This window comes from Salvelinus alpinus, chromosome 18 (assembly GCF_045679555.1).
Source record: "Salvelinus alpinus chromosome 18, SLU_Salpinus.1, whole genome shotgun sequence".
In the NCBI taxonomy this organism is placed as follows: domain Eukaryota; kingdom Metazoa; phylum Chordata; class Actinopteri; order Salmoniformes; family Salmonidae; genus Salvelinus; species Salvelinus alpinus.
The window spans coordinates 11505232-11527946 of NC_092103.1; the positions used below are offsets into that span (position 1 = coordinate 11505232).

General features: G+C 44.9%; 1 protein-coding gene and 1 long non-coding RNA gene across 3 annotated transcripts in view; both read left to right on the forward strand.

The window, feature by feature from the left end:
- Positions 1 to 22715, forward strand: part of LOC139543754 (tetratricopeptide repeat protein 28-like) — a 113126-nt gene that overhangs the window by 12147 nt on the left and 78264 nt on the right. The gene's annotated exons all lie outside the window — the stretch shown is intronic.
- On the forward strand, positions 16120 to 20391 carry LOC139543753 (uncharacterized). Its single transcript, XR_011668756.1, has 3 exons — positions 16120 to 19239; positions 19335 to 19431; positions 19640 to 20391. It is a non-coding gene; the product is annotated as an uncharacterized lncRNA (long non-coding RNA).

A 22715-nucleotide genomic window follows, 5' to 3' on the forward strand; every position in this document is an offset into this window, starting at 1 on the left:
TCAAGATTTGTGTTTTCTGCCAGAGTTAATGCCAAGGCTTTAGCTCAGTGGGCTAACCTGGTCTTGAAGCATGCAGATCGATTTCATTTCTGGAGTGCTCGACTACTCACTTCAACCACCACCTTCAGAAGAGCATGGCTGAAGTGGGCATTGTGGTGCTCATGTGAATTTCCTTTTTCGGCTTCAGATCTGCCTACTTCTCACGTAAAACAGTTTTTATGTTTCATATTTGTGTCAATGCAGCAGAAAGCATGTCTCCCTCCCTAAAGGTCTTCACCTTTCGCACAACTGACGCAATCTCCCGTGTTCCGAATGAACACCTTATTGACATTGTCAAGTCATGTGACGTGTTTCAGTCCCAGACCTCTTATTGGAGCACTGCTTTACATGTTACATACTAACACGCAGCCTTGAGACACACCAGGGATCTGTGTGTGTGTGTGGGTGTGTACAGTGCCTTGCAAAAGTATTCATCCCCCGTGGCATTTTTCCTATTTTGTTGCATTACAACCTGTACACAAAATAGTCCAAATTGGTGAAGTGAAATGAAAAAAAAAACTTGTTTCAAAAAAGTATTTAAAAAATAAAATGGAAAAGTGATGTGTGCAAATGTATTCACCCCCTTTGCTATGAAGCCCCTAAATAAGATCTGGTGCAACCAATTACTTTCAGAAGTCACATAATTAGTTAAATAAAGTCCACCTGTGTGCAATCTAAGTGTCACATGATCTCAGTATATATACACCTGTTCTGAAAGGCTCCAGAGTCTGCAACACCACTAAGCAAGCGGCACCACCAAGCAAGCGGCACCATGAAGACCAAGGAGCTCTCCAAACAGGTCAGGGACAAAGTTGTGGAGAAGTGCAGATCAAGGTTGGGTTATAAAAAAATATCCAAAACTTTGAACATCCCACAGAGCACCATTAAATCCATTATAAAAAAAAAAAGAAAGAATATGGCACCACAACAAACCTACCAAGAGAGGGCCGCCCACCAAAACTCACAGACCAGGCAAGGAGGGCATTAATCAGAGAGGCAACAAAGAGACCAAAGATAACCCTGAAGGAGCTGCAAATCTCCATAGCGGAGATTGGAGTATCTGTCCATAGGACCACTTTAAGCCATACACTCCACAGAGCTGGGCTTTACGGAAGAGTGGACAGAACAAAAGCCATTGCTTAAAGACAAAAATAAGCAAACTCGTTTGGTGTTTGCCAAAAGGCATGTGGGAGACTCCCTAAATATATGGAAGAAGGTACTCTGGTCAGATGAGACTAAAATTGATTTTTTTGGCCATCAAGGAAAACGCTATGTCTGGCGCAAACCCAACACCTCTCATCACCCCGAGAACACCATCCCCACAGTGAAGCATGGTGGTGGCAGCATCATGCTGTGAGGATGTTTTCCATCGGCAGGGACTGGGAAACTGGTCAGAATTGAAGGAATGATGGATGGTGCTAAATACAGGGAAATTCTTGAGGGAAACCTGTTTCAATCTTCCAGAAATTTGAGACTGGGATGGAGGTTCACCTTCCAGCAGGACAATGACCCTAAGCATACTGCTAAAGCAACACTCAAGTGGTTTAAGAGGAGACATTTAAATGTCTTGGAATGGCCTAGTCAAAGCCCAGACCTCAATCCAATTGAGAATCTGTGGTATGACTTCAATATTGCTGTACACCAGTGGAACCCATCCAACTTGAAGGAGCTGGATCAGTTTTGCCTTGAAGACTGAGCAAAAATCCCAGTGGCTAGATGTGCCAAGCTTATAGAGACATACTATGAGACTTGCAGCTGTAATTGCTGCAAAAGGTGTCTCTACAAAGTATTGACTTTGGGGGGTGAATAGTTATACACGCTCAAGTTTTCTGTTTATTTGTGTTATTTCTTGTTTGTTTCACAATAAAAAATATTTTGCGTCTTCCAAGTGGTGGGCATGTTGTGTAAATCAAATGATACAAACCCCCCCAAAATCCATTTTAATTCCAGGTTGTAAGCCAACAAAATAGGAAAAATGGCAAGGGGGTTGAATACTTTCACAAGCCACTGTACTTGTAGAATAAAGTACTGTACATGTACTGGTTCTATATTGTGCTCTCTCCTCTTCCCTCTCATCCGGTCTTATCCTCTTCCCTCTCATCCGGTCTTATCCTCTTCCCTCTCATCCTGTCTTATCCTCTTCCCTCTCATCCTGTCTTATCCTCTTCCCTCTCATCCTGTCTTATCCTCTTCCCTCTCATCCTGTTTTATCCTCTTCCCTCTCATCCTGTCTTATCCTCTTCCCTCTCATCCTGTCTTATCCTCTTCCCTCTCATCCTGTCTTATCCTCTTCCCTCTCATCCTGTCTTATCCTCTCCTCTCCCCTTCTCCTTTGTAATGTGATAAGGTTGCTTTAGGGAATTCTCTTCCAACAAACACTGTTTTATTTGATGCATCTATCGAGAGAGGGAGACAACCAGCCAGCCAGCCAGCCAGTCACCTTTTTCTGTTACCACTTACACCACCATTACATCACACACACATCGTCACAATCCCCACTCTTGATCTTCTGCTCTGTGTTCTTCTGAGTCATCAGTCTTTCATCCTCTGTTTGGACCGTGTACATACACACACACCCTGCGAGTGTGTACATCACTACAGCAACCATGACACCATTAATAGTTCAACATCACTGGTACACACTCTCTGAAGTCTTGCCAAGATGATGTGTGTGTGTTTGATTGGTGGAGGAGTGGAAAGTGGGGTGTGAAATACACTGCTGGAGGAGAGAGCAAGAACGAGCACAAGAGAGAGAGAGAGAGAGAGAGAGAGCAAGAACGAGCACGAGAGAGAGAGAGAGAGAGAGAGAGAGAGAGAGCACGAGAGAGAGAGAGAGAGAGAGAGAGAGTTTTTGAGTTTGAAATAATCTTTATTGGGTCTGGGAGCCCACCACACAATAAATACTCATACAAAACCACAGTTACACATCAATTAAAAACACAACTCCAACTCCTCCTCCACAGTAACTAAACACAACAGCCTCTGAATACCCCATATACTCAAAAACAGATCAATATTGTTGACAAGTTTATAATAGGCAAACTCAACCCTTAGTCTCGCTGCCACCATTCCCTCCAGCATTCCCACCACATCCACAGACCCTTGTCCCCGAATACTGTTCTTTCGGGTCTTCCATATCGCTAATTTTGCTGCCCCTAACACAAAATTAAGCAACACAACGACACCCTTTTGACTGAACCTGTACTTTGGCCCAAATATATACAGTTGGGAAGAGAAAACCTCTCCCAACGTTGAGAACCAGTCAGTGATCAGGTCAATCATCCCGACCAACCTGGGACACAGTAAAAACAGGTGTGCCAGAGTTTCAGACTCTGCACAGAATGGACACCCTTCCCCAACAGTAGGGTCCAGGTGTACCAGATGCATGTTGGTGGCTATAGCTCCATGTATGATCCTCCATTGGAGGTCAGCTGTCCTCTTATCAATCGGCAGTTTGTATAATGATCGCCAACAGCCTTTTGGGGAAGCACCTGGACCAAGCACACCCGCCCACCTCGTCGATTTTACCCCTTCCAGGGAAGAGGCATGGGACACCTTTACACATATTCTGTACATGGCCTTCTTTCCCACCTCCTTGAAATCCCCCAGCTCCGGGGTATCGAAGGAAAGCAGCATCCCCACGTCCTCCTCAAATGCCCCCACCGCAGCACTAACAATCAGTGCAGGGAACACATAATCCAGACCCTCCTTCCACCGATCAGAATTGGAAATGTCAGTCACATACTGACGATGAAGAACTGGCAAGGAGTCACAGACCTCAGCGACGACCTTCCTCAGTAGGCGAGATGATCGGATCCCCGCTCTTTCTCCCAGCTCCTCCAACGATCTGCTCCTGCTCTGCATCAGATGACCCAGCTTGGTGCACCCGACACCTAACAGGCATGAACGCAGGCTGGCTGAACCCAGAGCACTGGACTGGATGGCAGTGTTATAAAAAAGAGGCTCTTCAAAAAGCCACATCCCTAGTAGCGTGCCGGCCTTACGGGACTTGACCAGAATCCTCCAAGCCTGCATAACAGACTCATAGAATGGAGTCAGGCCATTCAACTCACCCCCCTCCAGCTTTAAGAGGAAAAGGTGCTTGTCTAAGCCCAAACAGCCTGCTCTCCTCATCAGTGCGTAGGCTGTGTCGACCCAGCTAGAACCGTCACTGTACAACAGTCTCTGGGCTGCTTGAAGCCGGAAAGCCATGATCCTAGAGGAAATGTCCACCAGGCCTTGCCCCCCCTCGTGCAGTGGCAGGTACAAAGCTGCAGCTTTGATCCAGTGTTGTCCAGACCAGAAGAAATTGACAAGGGTCCTCTGAAGCTCTTGTATCAGACCCTTTGGTGGCTGCAAAATCATTAGTCTGTGCCACAGGGTAGAGGCAGCAAGATTATTAATTACCAGTACCCTTCCCCTATAAGACAACTGGGGTAGCACCCATTTCCATCTTGACAGTCTGGCACACACTTTCTCCACTACACCCTCCCAGTTCTTTTTCTGAAAGACATCAGAGCCTAGAAAAACACCCAATGTCTTCATCCCATCTCTGCCCCACTGAAGCCCCCCTGGTAACCGTGGAGCGGACCCTATCTGAAGCTGACCTGCCCACAGCGCTTCACTCTTTCCCCAATTGACTCTAGCTGAGGAGGCACCCTCATACACCATTAAAGCGTCTGAGAGAACCTTAACATCCTCAGCCCCTGTAATAAAAACTGTCACATCATCTGCATACGCAGACAGTGCTATCGTGGGACCCTTCATTACACCTGGCACAGAGAAACCAGTAAGCTTCGCTCTTAAAAAACAAAGCATTGGTTCAATCGCCAGACTATATAACTGCCCTGAAATTGGGCATCCCTGCCTGATACCCCTTTGGACAGGGATGGGGCAACTCAAACCACCCCCCACCTTCACCATACACGAGGCCCCAGCATACAGTAAATTCATCCAAGACAAAAAAACATCCCCAAACCCAAAGGCTTTCATCGTTTTGAACAAATACTGGTGGTCCACTCGGTCAAAAGCCTTCTCCTGATCCAAAGAAAGTAAACCCACATTTACATCAGACAGTTTACAAATGTCTAGAACATCTCTTATCAGAAACAAGTTGTCAACAATTGAGCGATCAGGTACACAGTAGGACTGGTCCTTGTGGACCAACAATCCCAGATACTCTTTCAACCTGTTTGAAAGACATTTTGAAACTATTTTATATTCTGCACACAGCAAAGCAACAGGTCTCCAATTTTTTATGAGAGCCAAATCCCCCTTTTTTGGCAACAGTGAAAGCACCGCACGTTGACAGGATACAGGAAGAGAACCCTCATGAAAAGATTCACACACCACTTCATAAAAATCCTCCCCAATAGACCCCCAAAAGTGCTTATAGAACTCAGATGGTAAACCATCAATGCCAGGGGCTCGGCCTGTTGAGAGCTGCATAACTGCTGTGGACAGCTCTTGCAGTGTAATGTCAGAGTCCAATGCGACTCTCTGTTCAGGTCCCAATTTAGGAAGACCATGTAACAACTGTTCAGTACACAGAGAGTCACAATCCTCCGCCTTATAGAGGGCAGAGTAGAAATCCACGGCATGTTGACGCATTTCACTGTCATCCGTGGTCACCTTCCCATCAGGGAGACGAAGGCAGACCATCTGTTTACGTTGTAATTTCGACTGTCCAAGGTTAAAAAAAAAGGCACTAGGAGCATCCATATCCTTGAGGGAAGCGAAACGAGACCTAATCAAGGCACCTTTCACTCTTTCATGCAGAAACGACCTCAGTTCATGTCTCTTGTCCTGTAAGTTCATTACTAGTCCAGGGTCATTCTGAGTGAGCAGCTTCAATTCAATTGATTTGATGTCCTGTTCAAGGGCATTGATAGTCTCTTTAACTTCAATTTGAGACAAAGCAGTATACTGTTGACAACATACTCGTATTTGGGCCTTCCCAACATCCCACCATTGTCTCAAGGACTCAAAATTCCCTTTTGTAACCCTCCATTTTTCCCAAAACAACAAAAACCTTTCACAAAACTTGACATCATGTAACAATTTAACATTAAAATACCAGTAAGGTGATGACCTTCGTGGACAGGACAAGTGAATATCAACAGTTATAATGTGATGATCAGAGAAACCCACAGGAGTAATGGCACACCTTCCAACCCTACTACAGTATTGATCAGATACGTACAACCTATCTAACCTTGCTGCACTGACACGACCTTCATTCACTTTCAACCATGTGTATTGCCTAACTTTTGCATTCCTTACTCTCCACACATCAGAAAGCTCTAACTCAGTTAGTAAGCCAGACAGGAAAGTGGCTGACCGCAGGTGAGGTTCTTCAGCGTTGCGATCAACAGTAAAATCCACAGTACAGTTCCAGTCCCCCCCTACAACCATACACCCCTCTTGGTCACACTGTCTTAAGGTTTCTTTTATTTTATCAAACACAACAAGACGCTCGGTACCCTCATTAGGAGCATAAACATTCAAAAAAACAAACAAAAACCCCATAACATCCACCTTGACCAATAAAACCCGACCCTTGACAATCTCTGTTGTAGATATCACAGTCACCCCTAAACCTGAGGAAAACAAGATGGCCACCCCAGCACTGAAATTAGTACCATGACTGAGTATATGCTGCCCCTCCCACCACATTCCCCAGTCAACCTCATTATCCTCATCACTATGTGTCTCCTGTAGGAAAACTACATTAAGCCTTTTCTGTTTTATTTCTTCTAAAACCCAAGCCCTCTTATTTCTGTCCCTTCCCCCATTAATATTGAGAGAGCCTACCCTTAGTACCTCCATGTAGAAAAGAGAAAGGAAAAGCAGAAGATACCACAGAGAAACCAAAGAGAAAAAAGACACCCTATGAAGCATGATCATCATCATTATTTAAATCTTTTCTTATTAACCTGACCACGTTTCCCACCACCTTTTGCTGCTGTAACAGCAGTAACAAATTTCCTCAAGCGAAACCGCTTCTTCTCACTCAACTGGTCTAACCCCACCGTCTTCTGTAACATCACAGCTGACCTCACAAACTTATCAACATCAAAATATTCTGCCAATTTTACAGATTTCCCAAAAGTCTGATCCAGAAACCCATTTACCTCCTCTAGATCATAAATTGAGTCCTCACCAGCTGCTGTCATATCAGAAGAGATATCCATATCCTTCTCCTGATCCTCCTCAGCTGAGGCCACAGACCACTGACTCCCCTCTACCACATCCCTTTCAACACTCCCCACTTGCACCCCATCACTCGTACCAGGCATCTCCTCCACTACCTGGGAGACTAGCCCCACCTGAACCCCATTACCCGTGGTGGGCATCTCCTCCACTACATGAGAGCCCAACTCCACATGAACCCCCTCCTGTACCCCATTATTCGTAGTGGGCATTTCCTCTACTACCTGGGAGCCTAACTCCACATGAAACCCCTCCTGTACTCCATTAGTCGTAGTGGGCATCTCCTCCACTCCCTTGGAGTCTAGCTCCACATGAACCCCCTCCTGTACTCCATTACTCGTAGTGGGCATCTCCTCCACTACCTGTGAGATTAGCTCCACATGAACCCCCTCCTGTACTCCATTACTCGTAGTGGGCATCTCCTCCACTACCTTTGAGATTAACTCCATATGAACCCCCTCCTGTGCCCCAGTACTCGTACTGGGCACCTCCTCACCAGTCTGAGGAACTGGCTCTTCAACACGGATAACTTGTTCCTCGGCAACAGGTGCTTGTGGCTGCTCAACCACTGTCAGCCCACCTCTCCCTACATCAGTGGGCCCAGGCGTTACGATGACCACCTGCGCCCCTCCCTCTGCCTTCTCCCTTTTCGGGCAAGCATGTCGCTTATGGCCAACATCCCCACACTCAAAACACCGTTGACTACCCGTACTAGCATACGCCATATACATTCTATTGTCATACTTGACTTTAAACGATATCTCTAAAGTCTGCTCCGGTGAGTCCAAAAACATAAACACCTGTCGCCGAAACGACATAACCTGTTTCAACGCCGGGTGTTTGCAACCCAACGGAACAACCTTAATTGAGCTTGCAAACTTCCCAAAGCGCAATAACTCGCGCTCCAATAGCTCATTTGGAATAAACGGTGGTACATTTGAAATCGTTACCCTTGTTGACGGAGAAAAAAGCGGGGTAACTTGAATAAACATTCCCTTAAGAAGTACGCCCTGCTCAACCATACGATCAACAAGGCGCTCTTCCTTAAGAAATACCACCACCGCTTTATTCATCCGTGACGCATACGCAACATTATCGTATCCTACCTTCTCTCCTACGGCGACCAGAAACTCCTCCACCGTGACAGTAGCTTCAGTGACACACCTAAAGCCGTGCCGAAGTGACAGGGACGGCATTCCAATTCTGGAAGCCATCCCCGCCAAAATCAAGGTAATTTCGATACGAAAAAACCTAAATACTTAATTCTACCACACAACAAAAAAAAAAAATATATAATAATCTTAATCATGCACAGAAGAAACCAAAGAATGCCACCAAGAAAGAAAAAACCGAAGGAAAGTTCTGAATATCTTACTCTACACAACACACGCACTCACTCAATCAATCATTCAATTCCCAGCATGCACCAAACACTCCCAGCATGCAGAGAGAGAGAGAGAGCAAGAACAAGCACGAGAGAGAGAGAGAGAGAGAGAGAGAGAGAGAGAGAGAGAGCAAGAACGAGCACGAGAGAGAGAGAGAGAGAGAGAGAGAGAGAGAGAGAGAGAGAGAGAGAGAGAGAGAGAGAGAGAGAGAGAGAGAGAGAGAGAGAGAGAGAGAGAGAGAGAGAGAGAGAGAGAGAGAGAGACAGAGAGACAGAGAGACAGAGAGCAGGAACCTGAGTGATCTGCAGTGAGACACGTTATTTTGTCTCTGTCAGTGCAGTATCTGACTGTCACATTAATACACTTTGTAAACATAAGTATGTGGACACCCCTTCATATTAGTGGATGTGCCTATTTCAGCCACAGCCGTGGCTGACAGGTGTATCAAATCGAGCACACAGCCATGCAATCTCCATAGACAAACAATGGCAGTTGAATGGCCTTACTGAAAAGCTCTGTGACTTTCAACGTGGCACCATCATAGGGTGCCAACTTTCCAACAAGTCAGTTTGTAAAACGTCTGCCCTGCTAGAGCTGCCCCGGTCAACTGTAAGTGCTGTTATTGTGAAGTGGAAACGTCTAGGAGCAACAAGAAGCAAAATTGTCTCCACAGTTGCAACTCTCACTACCGAGTTTCTAACTGCCTCTGGAAGCAACGTCAGCACAATAACTGTTTGTTGGGAGCTTCATGAAATGGATTTCCATGGCCGAGCAGCCGCACACAAGCCTAAGATCACCATGTGCAATGCCAAGCTTTGAGTGGAGTGGTGTAAAGCTCGCCGCCATTGGACTCTGGAGCAGTGGAAATGCATTCTCTGGAGTGATGAATCACACTTCACCATCTGGCAGTCCGACAGACGAATCTGGGTTTGGCGGATGCCAGGAGAAAGCTACCTGCCCCAATGCACAGTGCCAACTGTAAAGTTTGGTGAAGAAAGAATAATGGTCTGGGGCTGTTTATCATGGTTAGGCCCCTTAGTTCCAGTGAAGGGAAATCTTAAAGCGACAGCATACAATGACATTCTAGACGATTCTGCTTCCAACTTTGTGGCAACAGTTTGGGGAAGGTCCATTCCTGTTTCAGAATGACAATGCCCCCGTGCACAAAGCGAGGTCCATACAGAAAAGGTTTGTCGAGATCGGTGTGGAAGAACTTGACTCTCCTGCACAGAGCCCTGACCTCAACCCCATCGAACACCTTTGGGATGAATTGGAACACCGACTGCGAGCCAGGCCTAATCGCCCAACATCAGTGACCAACCTCACTAATGCTTTTGTGGCTGTCCTCGCAGACAAGGTTCCAACATCTGCGGATTACCAGGACGTGTGCTCCGAGCATGTGCTGACCAACTGGCAGGTGTATTCACAGACATTTGAACATGTCCCTGATTGAGTCTGTAATACCTGTCAATGGTGGGTGTAGCTGGTGCATGGAAGTCAGACACAGGAGAGCAGAGATGAATGGATAAAGCACTTTACTTAGGCAATCATGATACAGAACGCAACCACGTCACTACACACATGCCCAAAGAACTAGTGAGGCAGCAAAAGTACAAAACCCAAGTACAAAGTACCGGCTGCCACAAAGCACGGGTATAAAACAAAACCCGGCGCAAACCAGCCGGAAGCGTGCCAACCTTGACAATAAACAATACCCCACACAGACATGGAGGGAACAGAGAGTTAAATACACATGTTAATTAGTAGGAGATGTAAACCAGGTGTGCAGGAAGACAAGACAAAACAAATGGAAAATGAAAGGTGGATCGGCGATGGCTAGAAGACCGGTGACGTCGACCTCCGAACGCCACCTGAACAAGGAGAGGAACCGACTTCGGCGGAAGTCGTGACAATACCAACATGTTTCAAGCAGACCACCAAAGTCCCTGTGTCCAACAACACAAAGGCAACCTGCCTAAATGACTACCGACCCGTAGCACTCACGTCCGTAGCCCTGAAGTGCTTTGAAAGGCTGGTCATGGCTCACATCAACACCATTATCCTAGGAACCCTAGACCCACTCCAATTTGCATACCGCCCAAACAGATCCACAGATGATGCAATCTCTATTGCACTCCACACGCCCTTTCCCACCTGGACAAAAGGAACACCTACGTGAGAATGCTATTCATTGACTACAGCTCAGCGTTCAACACCATAGTGCCCTCAAAGCTCATCACTAAGCTAAGGACCCTGGGACTAAACACCTCCCTCTGCAACTGGATCCTGGGCTTCCAGATGGGCTGCCGCACCCCGGTTGGTGAGGGTAGGTACCAACACATCTGCCACACTGATCCTCAACACTGGAGCCCCTCGGGAGTGCGTGCTCAGTCTCCTCCTGTACTCCCTGTTCACCCACGACTGCGTGGCCCGGTACGACTCCATCACCATCATTAAGTTTGCAGACGACACAACAGTGGTAGGCCTAATCACCGACAACGACGAGTCAGCCTATAGGGAGGAGGTCAGAGACCTGGCCGGGTGGTGCCAGAATAACAACCTATCCCCCAACGTAACCAAGACTAAGGAGATGATTGTGGACTGCAGAAAAAGGAGTACCGAGCATGCCCCCATTCTCATCGACGGGGCTGTTGTGGAGCAGGTTGAGAGCTTCAAGTTCCTTGGTGTCCACATCACCAACAAACTAGAATGGTCCAAACATACCAAGACAGTCGTAAAAAGTCTATTCCCCCTCAGGACAAAGTCTATTCCCCCTCAGGAAACTAAAAAGATTTGGCATGGGTCCTCAGATTCTCAAAAGGTTCTACAGCTGCAACATTGAGAGGATCCTGACTGGTTACATCACTGCCTGGTACGGCAACTGCTCGGCCTCTGACCGCAAGGCACTACAGAGGGTAGTGCGTACGGCCCTGTACATCACTGGGGCTAAGCTGCCTGCCATCCAGGACCTCGACAGAGGAAGGCCCTAAAGGACCTCGACAGAGGAAGGCTACTCTCTGTTTACCATATATGCATAATCACTTTAACTATACATTCATGTACATATTACCTCAATTAGCCCGACTAACCGGTGACCCCGCACATTGGCAACCCGGACTATCTGCATTGTATCCCATATAAAGGCCCATGATTTTGGAATGAGATGTTCGACGAGCAGGTGTCCACATACTCTTGGTCATGTAGTGTACCTGTCATGGAGGCGTGTGTGTGTGTGTGTGAACTCTACAGTAGCCTAGCTGGTATATGATGTTGCTAAGTGCCAGCACATTCTCTATTTTGTGCCCACGTCTACATGCTAACCTCTTTCTACGTCCCCCTCGTTCTCCCTCTCTTTTTGGGCTGTCACGTTCTGTCTGTCCCACCTAGGGCTTCTCTTCACATGCTGACAGCTCCTATCAGACCACACCTCTACACCACAGATGAGTGTGTGTGTGTGTGTGTGTGTACATGTGTACATGTGTTTGCCCCTCAAGCTGGCATTTCTTCTTCACATCAATCTCCTACCAGCCCTAGCTACGGGCTCCCTGTCTCCCACAGCTAGCCCAGTTTAGCCGAGGACACACCACACACGCACAAGAGAGAGTGTGTGTGTGTGTGTAAGAATGATCAAAGAGCTTTTGAACACAAGCGGTGTTGTAAAAGCTAAATAAAACGACACAGAAAAATAATAGAGTGAAGGAACCATGTGGTTGATGGAACAGGACTAGGAGAGGAAAGGGGGATAGAGGGATTGTGTCTGTCATCGCAGGGGTTGGCCGATCAGGCTGTTTGAAAGGGGAGCTGAGGATAACATTATGACAATATTGCCGGGGATCCAGGCAGTTAGCCAGGCCCATATTGCATGTGAGAGAGGATGTGTGTTGCGTGCATTGTATGTGAGAGAGGATGTGTGTTGCGTGTGAGTGTGTGATGGTTGACATGGTGCTAGGAGCCCATAGGGTATAATGAAAGCTGTTAGTGAATGTGTGTCACCTATCTCAGAAACAGAGCCACTATCCGCAGACAGCAGATCGCACACACACACACACGTGGCAACGCGTGCACACACACACACACACACACACACACACACACACACACACACACACACACACACACACTATACGACAAGAGACACAACAAGTCATCTGTGTGTTTCTAAGAATAACAGCTGCTTGTCTTTCCCTCTGGCCCTCTTGAATGGCTCCCCCTCCTCCCCCATTATGAAGATGGATTGTTCTGATCCAATGCCAAAACCACCTCAACCCCCTCTGGGCTCTACCAAATGGACCCTGAGGGGGTTGAAAAGTCAAATCTAATGACCTTGCAGGACAGATAAGGTTAAACTGATGATTCACTCTTCACAACTGTTGGGCGTTGGGTATGTAACCTGTCTGTGTGTGGGTTTTTTGTTTTACTATACTTGTGACCAGAAGTCCTCACAAGAATAGTAAACCAAGGAGAATTCGAGGACACTTGACTGGGTAGGGGGAAGCAATAGGCTAATACAAATGATGTTCTCTTAGTTCTACACACACACACACACGCTGTTTCCTGTCAAATTATAAGGGCAATCTGGAATTCTCAAAACCAATACTTTTTGGGGTTAACAGCTGAGGGATGGGGCTGGAGGAATGTAAACCCCTTTAATGACAGGGCTATGGATGCAAGGACTGACCATCCATGATATCAAAATGATCGTTTTAACCATGTTTAGAAGATATACAGTGTTTCTTTACAATTACATTGTTTACAAATAATGTAATAAAACAAGCTTATATTTTGGGGTCTGGTGGGGTTGGACTAAGCTCATGAGGCATTTGTTATTCATGAGGTATTCATCCCAGATATCCCATTTTTAAATGTTTGCTACCTTTACAACTACCTTTACACTTTCAAGAATGCCCTTCTTGGAGGTGTGACATGTTTGTTTACTGTTTTGTTACTTATGCCGTAATCTTTATTTGAAAGAATTTATCGCCCGGAAACATTTGACATTGAAAGCTTTAATGATCTATCTTGTGAAGTTAAAACAGATACTTAACTTTAACATGTAAAAAAGTATTTTAAATGAACAATGTAACCAATGGCACTGCAGTAATCCTCTTCAAACAACATGTTAAATTCTTTCAGTAGAGAAACAAAACTCCAACAAATGGAAGTTGAGTAGATATGTAACGGTTCACCAAACCCACGGTTAGGTACGTTTTGTGGTCAGTTCGGTTTTGGCACAATGGCTAGAATGAAATGTCATTCACCATGTTCAGCATTCACAATGTGGCTCGCATTGTCTGTTGTTACCGGATTGTTATGTTGGGCCTCTCAAATGTCCACTACGATGCTGTATTTGCAATCATGTGGAAGGTGGGTATTTACCAGTTGTGAAGTCTTAAATATCAGTTGGATGCATTCATGTGATTTGAACACATTGAGAAACGCAAATTGGCTAATGGCCAACAAACTGTGTCAACTGTAAACTAAAAGTATAACTACAATGCTTGTAAAAACCACATTTTAATACTGTATATTTCCTTTTGTGTTTTGTTGTTGCATTTAACTGCCTAGAATGCTGTTATAGAGGCCATTTCCTTAGTACGTGATGTCAGAGGTCACCATGTGGGAGAAGTGGGTGCTTAGGATGACAGATGAGTTTCACACTATTAATTACCACTATTCAAGTGGATTTGTTTCCCCAGTGGTATGTGGTAAATTCCCACATGGTTTACGAACGCACCACGACACTGCCTCCTTCAGTGCCAGATGCGCATTTGTGATTCTCATAAAAGGGGTATGTTTGTAGCACGGTACATCTCCCACTCCGGGTTAATGTGATTGGCTGTCACTGATAAGTAAACGCAACACAGGGTGCATTGGACAATTAATTGAAAATGTAGGCTTTGGTTTCCTTATATAGAGCGGGTACTTACCTGCTTGCAGACATGGGTGCAAGAGGGAAGTTCGTAAAGTGACTCGAGCACGTCCACGAGGTACTGAAACCCCTTATTCTCAACCACCGAGAATAGGCGCACATCCGCTGCTTTAAACCGAAGAGGGTAAAACATATGTAAACATAGCCTACCTATCGCTCTTATTGTTTGGCCCAGTCAGATCAGATGCCAAGGGCTGCTTCAATGCAGAGGGGAGAAGATGTTGGATTGTTGTTCCTTTGCGTTTCAGTCTTGCTCCGGTATACTGGTGTGATGTCGGCCTAAATCTGTCAACATGTCTGAGGTGTTGGCAGATGCATAGGCTATTCTCGTTGAGCGTGGTGACACTCTGTTAACGTTTTATCCACAACTCTCTGTCCATCGCCGTTGGAATTTACTTGGAAGCCAAAATGTCTCTAAACTGGAGATTTAAACGATTATTAAGGATCCTCCAATTCTGGTTTGTTGACCCCACAGAACTGGTTCCCGGCTGCGCCTCACAAAAGGACAGTTTGAAATGCGACAATTAAGATTGTAACAAGAATGTTCAATGTGTGCATTGTCTCTAGTTGTTTTATTGGAATAGCCTGAAATGTTTTTTTGTTTGTTTCAGCTTACATTTACTCAAGAGGCATAGGTCTACAATGCATTGTAGGCATAGCCTATAGGCAGTGGCGGTTCTAGCTTGTATGGCTCTGTAACGGCGTTCCTCTCTCTCTTCATAAGAAGAGGAGTAGTGATCGAACCAAGGCGCAGCGGGTTGTGAATACATGATGATTTTTATTTTAAATAAACAAAACGAACAAACACGAAAACGAACTATACTTGAAAATGATACAAAATAACAAAACGAAAGTAGACAGACCTGAACAACGAACTTACATACAACGTGAAGAACGAAATGAACAGGAACAGACTACATAAATGAACAAACCGTAAACAGTCCCGTATGGTGCAAACATCGACACAGACACAGGAGACAACCACCCACCAACAAACACTGTGAACAGCCTACCTAAATATGACTCTCAATTAGAGGAACGCCAAACACCTGCCTCCAATTGAGAGCCATACCAGGCAACCCTAAACCAACATAGAAACAGACAACATAGAATGCCCACCCAAACTCACGTCCTGACCAACTAACACACAAAACTAAACAGAAAACAGGTCAGGAACGTGACAGGCTCCCTTCAGCGTCCCCCACCCCAAAAATTATAATCACCATTCTGCACTAAAACATTTTTAGACATCTGGAAGAACACAAATAAATAATCATGACATTTTAAAAGTATATAAAAATATATACAATAATAAGACAAGTACCAAAGACAAATAGAAACAAATTTGTGTTGATTTGGCACTCGAGCATCAATACATTACCCATCCCCCAACACTGTCAACCAAGAGCCAAGACTGGCACCCCAATGGTGGAACAAACTCCCTCACGACGCCAGGTCAGCGGAGTCAATCACCACCTTCCGGAGACACCTGAAACCTCACCTCTTTAAGGAATACCTAGGATAGGATAAAGTAATCCCCCCCCCCCCCCCCCCCCTTAAAAGAGTTAGATGCACTATTGTAAAGTGGTTGTTCCACTGGATATCATAAGGTGAATGCACCAATTTGTAAGTCGCTCTGGATAAGAGCGTCTGCTAAATGACTTAAATGTAAATGTAAATGTAAACCAATTCACCTTGGTGGTGTGCAGACTGGTTTTATATTATTCTTAACGATTTTGTACAAACCAGAAATAAATGCAACAATAAGTCTGAATTATGAATGAATTGTGGTTTATTTGGTAGCATTTCATAATGTGACTGATTTTACTAATTGCGTTACTACTGTACAAAGTTAGAGGTCCGCTATTTGATAGATTCCCCAACTCCCCCTACCTCGGGCTTCCAGTGGGGAGACCAGAGGTCAACCTACCCCCGCCCCCCTCCCCATCTCGTACTTCTGAGTGGGAGACCTTCCCAGGCAGTAGCCTGCCTAGCTCACAAACTAGAATCAGGGTGCCCACTCCGACAAGGTTAATTGACCACAGTCCCACACGGTGACATGATATCATTGACGTGACGTGCGAATGAGCGATACAAAACCGATCGCCAAATTTTGGGGTGCGGCTGCCCATGTCACCTATACCTAAATCCGCCACTGCCTATAGGCCTTGTGCTTTCATTTTGTAAATATTTATTTTTTATGTATTCATTCGTGTTCACAGTGTTGACCGAACCAAGGTCCAACCTTTCAGTACGAATTCATGTACCGTTACACCCTTAAAGTACACTCTCTTATTTGGCATGGTTTATAGAAACCTCCATTGGTAGAATATCCAGTGGTTCCTTGTTCTACAAACCGACATAGAAGTATGGATACACCTGTTTTGTAAATGTTTGGTTAAAGGTCTGGAGGTCATGTGGATACGATCATAGAAGGACACCTCTCCATTGTCCCAGTCCAGCTGAATCCTGTTCTTGTCTGGCTTCGCTTCCATTCTCATTGGTTCACCTTCCATCACTCCTACAGACAAAATGTTAACCTCCATAGTTGTCTCCCTGGCTACCAACCCCAGCCTTACCAACCACTCTTCACAGTACCCTTCATTGTACCCACATCGACCTCCCAGCTGTGAATCCCTGAGGTTAATCCCTCTGAGCCCAGGACGTCTCTGATTAACAACCTCTCTGGGTTGTCTGGAAGACTCTTCGTCCTCTGCAAGAGTTAGGTCTTGTAGCTTTGCGGGATTGCAGTGTCGTCGCCCAACTGCTTCTTTTCCACTTCCCTGATTCTGTTGGACAGCGATGACATCACTTTACTAATCTCTTCCAATTTCTCGTTCATCCTTTTACTCTTCTTCTGCTCTTCCTCCCTTAGCTTGGCTATCCTCTGCCTCTCCTTTTCTCAGGAAGAGATGCAGCCTCTCAAATTCATCTTTTATCTTTGTTTTCTGGGCCTGCGCCCCGATGTGAGATGCAATTTTTTCCCTGCAGGGTTTTGTCTTGTCAACGACAGCCATTTTATCCTGTAGGCTCGTTTAGTGTGAGGACAGACGCTGGGAGACAAGAAGCAAGTACAGGGAGTGAAGATGAAATGGATAAACGGACATGAAACAAAACAAGAACAGCATCTGGACAGGGGGAACAAAGTTACATTAATGCTGACACAGGGAGGAAACTGAGGAATAGACAGATATAGGTGTGCGTAATGATGGGCCGCCTGGCGCCTTCGAGTGCCAGGTAGAACAAGCCCAGCTTCTGGATGTGGCGGCGGCACATGAAGTGTGTTTGGGGTGTTGGAGCCTAGGGGTTCCCCATGAGATTTGTACTATGTAGCCTCCTCTTTGACCCTCTTTTTGGACTGCTTCTCCCTCCAAAGGGTCTCACAGGCGTTCCTCCTCAGGGCTGGCAGGGGGCTGGAACTCGGGAAACGTGTTTCTGGAGATGGGGCAGACCTTGGTCCCTCCCTGCTTCCAGGTGGCCTCCAGGCAGGTCCTGCAGAAGCTGTGGCTGCAGTAGAGGACAGCAGATGGGACATGACAGGTCGTCCTCCAGGGGGGAGAGACAGGCTGCCCTTCTCTCTGAACAACTGGAGCCAGAATGACCGAGGTTTTTAGAGCATTGAGAAAGAGCCTGTGTCAATGAATGTGTCTCGCCCTCAGTGTGCAAGAGTGTTTGAGGAGAGACTCAAGAGGAGAGGAGAGACTACTGTGAATAATCAGATTAATGCAATAGTTTGATTTAAAACTAATACTAAGAAATCCTAATAATATCACTTCCCCTAATAACCCGGTATATATGGATTAATTTGATGATCGGACTATCTAGGGGAAGTGATGTCACGAGATCCCACAATTGTTACTTGTTGTCAACTCCTGTGCTCCCCTAGTAAACAATTGCTAACAAGGATAGCTACTTGTTAGCTAGCTATGATACTGGAAGTTAACAGAGATAAAAAGAAACATGAGTGTTTTTGGTACTCCTTGTTTTTCGCAGTTTTCTTACAACTATTACAAAACGAGCTAAATCAAACTTTATTATTCTCAACGTTGGCGAAAAGCAGAAGACGCCGTCATTCCCTCATACAGCAGAGGCATCTTCCTTTGTTATCATGGTTGGAGAGGTACCGTTCTTGCCACCCCAGACCACTCATGGGTGTTGGATGCGAGTTCGCAGTAAAGGATTGGCGTGAGAGAGTGGTCCTCATAGAATATACTGATGCAGAATGGAGAGAACTTTCGCATGCCCTGAAGATCCTTTCAGAAGCTATGCGGCATGATGGAGAGAAGCCTGCGCCCCAATGATACTACTGTTCGTGAGGCTGCGCCACTTGAAATGCGAGTGGCGATTGCCTGCTACAAACTGGGAAGCTGTGGGGAATATTATGTTGTAGCCAATCAGTTTGCGGTAGACAAATCAACAGTGAAAAAGTTTGTGTGTATGTTCTGAGGCAACTGTGTCCTCGGTGATCAGAGATCTTATCAAAGTCCCAACGCTGGAGGAGGCCTGCACTATCGCACAGAGATTTGAGAGGGTGTACCACACTCTGCAAATCATCGGATGCGTGGACGGTGCACATATCCCTATCCTGCCACCTACTGACGGATACAGGGACTTTGTCAACTGCAAAGGCCGGCCTTCCTATGTTCTTCAAGGGATTGTTGATGATACCTATTGGTAAGGTTTACCCCTGTTTCAATGAATGTGAATGAAGTACTTTGAATGTCTAATCTATCTGTAATTAATATCTGTACATGTGTAATCTGACACAGCATTTGGAACATCAGCCGCAAACTGCCTGGGAGTGCACATGATGCAAATGTAGTGAGACAATCGACTCCGTTTGAGAAGGCTCACCTACTCCCAAAGGTTGGTACACACACACACAGTGGTCTACCTGCTTACCTAGCATTCCATGGTCATCATGCCTCCTCACGTTAATTGTATCCAGAATGGCTAAATTGAGAGACACACACACACACTGTACTTCTGCGCTGCCTACCTGTTTACTTACCTTAATATCTTATCCACCGTCTTGATAGTGTGTAATGACTTACTATTGTCATCTTACCTTTAGGGTGAAGGACATACAGTACAGGGAGGCAGGTGAACTTTTTAATTCTTGGCGACCTGGAGAGAGCCCTACCTCAACCTGGTGCACAAGCACAGAATGCACCCAACGCTGATGGTCATGCTGCAAGGCAAGCCCTGACAGAGTACATGGCAGCTAACTTCCCTCTCCACAGGCGAGAAATGTAAACAAATGACCTGAAATGTCAAGGACTTAGTAGTACTACAAGTCGGCCTACTACCACTACTGTATTGAGCCAAAGCAATCCTGACATAATATGTTGTAAAAATGTTTTGTTGATGCAGATAAGCTAATAAATATTTGTTTAGAATTTTATTTTAAAGAAGCACAAATGTTATCAAGTTGCACAAATGTTATCAAGCACAGCAATTTTGACTGCAACATTTACTTTAATTAACTAAAAATATATACTTAGTTTCTTTTAAAGATTTTACTATTTTCTAGGGCTATCTTCTGTATACCACCCCTACCTTGTCACAACACAACTGATTGGCTCAAACCATTAAGAAGAAAAGAAAGTCCAGAAATGTACTTTTAACAAGGCACACCTGTTAATTGAAATGCATTCCAGGTGACTACCTAATGAAGCTGGTTGAGAGAATGCCAAAAGTGTGCAAAGCTGTCATCAGGACAAAGGGTGGCTACTTTGAAGAATCTGAAATATAATGTATATTTTGATTTGTTTAACACTTTTTTTGTTAATACATGATTCCATATGTGTTATTTCATAGTTTTGATGTCTTCACTATTATTCTACAATGTAGAAAATAGTAAAAATAAAGAAAAATCTGTAAGTGTGTCCAATCATTTGACTGGTACTGTAACTATACTTAGGTATTCACATCCACACCACTCCATGTGCGTCTATGCACCATATGAATCTTCAACGGTTCTCTAGCCTCCCAGAGACTATGGTACAGTGGTCGCACATAGACAATTCCCAGAAATGCCTATAGACTGCTACTTCCTGTACATATAAAACAACACCCCGTGCTCAATAACACTCATGATATTATTAGTAGTCCCAGACTACGATGGGCGGTGGTGGACAGAACCCCTAGATAACGTTATAGATAGAAATACTCAGCCCAACTGGTTGGGGTATCCATTCAATCATCTTTCTCACTGGAGCTAGTCCAATGACAGCTCTTATTCACTCTCTATTTAATAGCTACATTTCAATCTCTTATCAAATTTCAATCAGTTTATTATCCAAATTACAATCGCTTATTATCCAAATGTCAATCTTTTATTATCCATATTTCAAGCAGTTTAATCTGTCACATCTCATAATCACACAACTTTCACATCCACATTCACTTAGTACTATTCCCAAACACACTCAGTAATCACCCTTATTACTCAATATGCATCGTCAACGATTCTTTGTCGCTACTTCCTATGCACCATATGTATCTTCACTATACATATAGAATAGCACCTAGTGCACTTTATGCTATTCTCTACCAGTGGCTGCAGACCACGTAGACACTTCTCTTATAAATGCCTACAGACAAATGCCTCACTGACAAATACCTCACAAGGCTTCCTCCCTCTAAGCTGAGACCTTGAAACTGAGATATATTTCGTTCTCAAAACAAGGTTCTGGGCGTACTGCCAAATTGCAGATAATGATAGTGAGGATTCCTGCCAGGCACATTCAATCAGCCACTTGCATGAACACAGAAATTGGTTATTAGAAAAACACAAAGATAAACATTTCCATCACACCAGTTCAACAGAAATAAACCTTTAGGGACTTGCTCGTGGACTTCAGAGCCAACTATTAGCCCCTAAACTGAACTGAGCAACAACATGTTAGGAACTACGTGTTGGAACTAAGTCTTGGAAGTATTTTGTTTCTTCTTCATCAGCTGGTTGGTCAAAGAAGGCTGTGCTTGAGGCAGGATTGGCATGCATTTGGTAGTTTTCGGGAGGTGTGTGGAAAATTTGATAGGGAGATGGGACAAACATTGGCTGGGGCAGTGGTGGTGGCTGGATGCTTCAGAAGCCTTCAAGCAGCAGAGGCACCACATGCTCTGTGGTATGTGCATTGGACTCCACAATCAAAGAGATGAGCCACTCCTCCCTCCCCTGGCTCTGCACTATCTGCGCCTCCAGCCATGTGTTTTTCTGCTGCCATTCTCTCCAAAAAGCTCTGGTGTTGAGAAGACCATTTAGCCATTGCCGAGTTACCTCTTCTTCTCTTTGACGTCACACCTGACACTGCAGAGAAATAGACCATATTTGTTTTTAAAAGATCATATATTATAACCTATAATAAAATTATTTGCTGAAATACATACCATATGTATCTGGCTGTGATGTTGTTTTGGCAGGCCTCTCTGACTCCCGTCCTTGATCAATCACAGATTAATTGGAATCGCCTGTTGAATCACCTGTTTCTCAGAAAGAAAGAACAACACCGAGATGGAAACTAAGTTAACTAGCTAACTAGGCTGCATAACTGCAGATAGCAAGCAAACTATTGCCACCATTGCAGAAAATGTTTTCGTCATAGCAAGTTAGCTAGGTAAGCCAGCTACAACCTGACTAGCCAGCAGCCTGTGCAAAACAAAAAAAATGTGCTAACTTAGCTAGCTTTCTGCTAGCTTGCTTGATTGGTATGTTAGTTTGATAGCTACCTTTCTAAATTTAGCTACTATCACTGTAACATGGCTTGCCACCATATACTATGGCCATCTCCATAGTATGTGTTGGCAATCCATCAGGGATAGTTAGCTAGATGGCTTTAACGTTACTTTCCCTAGCCAACAGGTAGCTAAAGTGAGTTTCTATCAACCTGGTTAGCCTAATGAAGCTAGCTGGCATTGGCTGTGTTTTAATACCTAACGTTAAACAAGCTAGCTACATCAGAAACTACATTAGCTAGCTAACTTAGCCTATCATTTGCAAGCCAACATACCTGAGGGTATTGATGGTGTCTCATCCGGCGGAACGTCCTCATTTATTTTAATTGTATTTTATTTAACCTTTATTTAACTTGGCAAGTCAGTTAAGAACAAATTATTATTTACAATGACGGCCTACCAAAAGACAA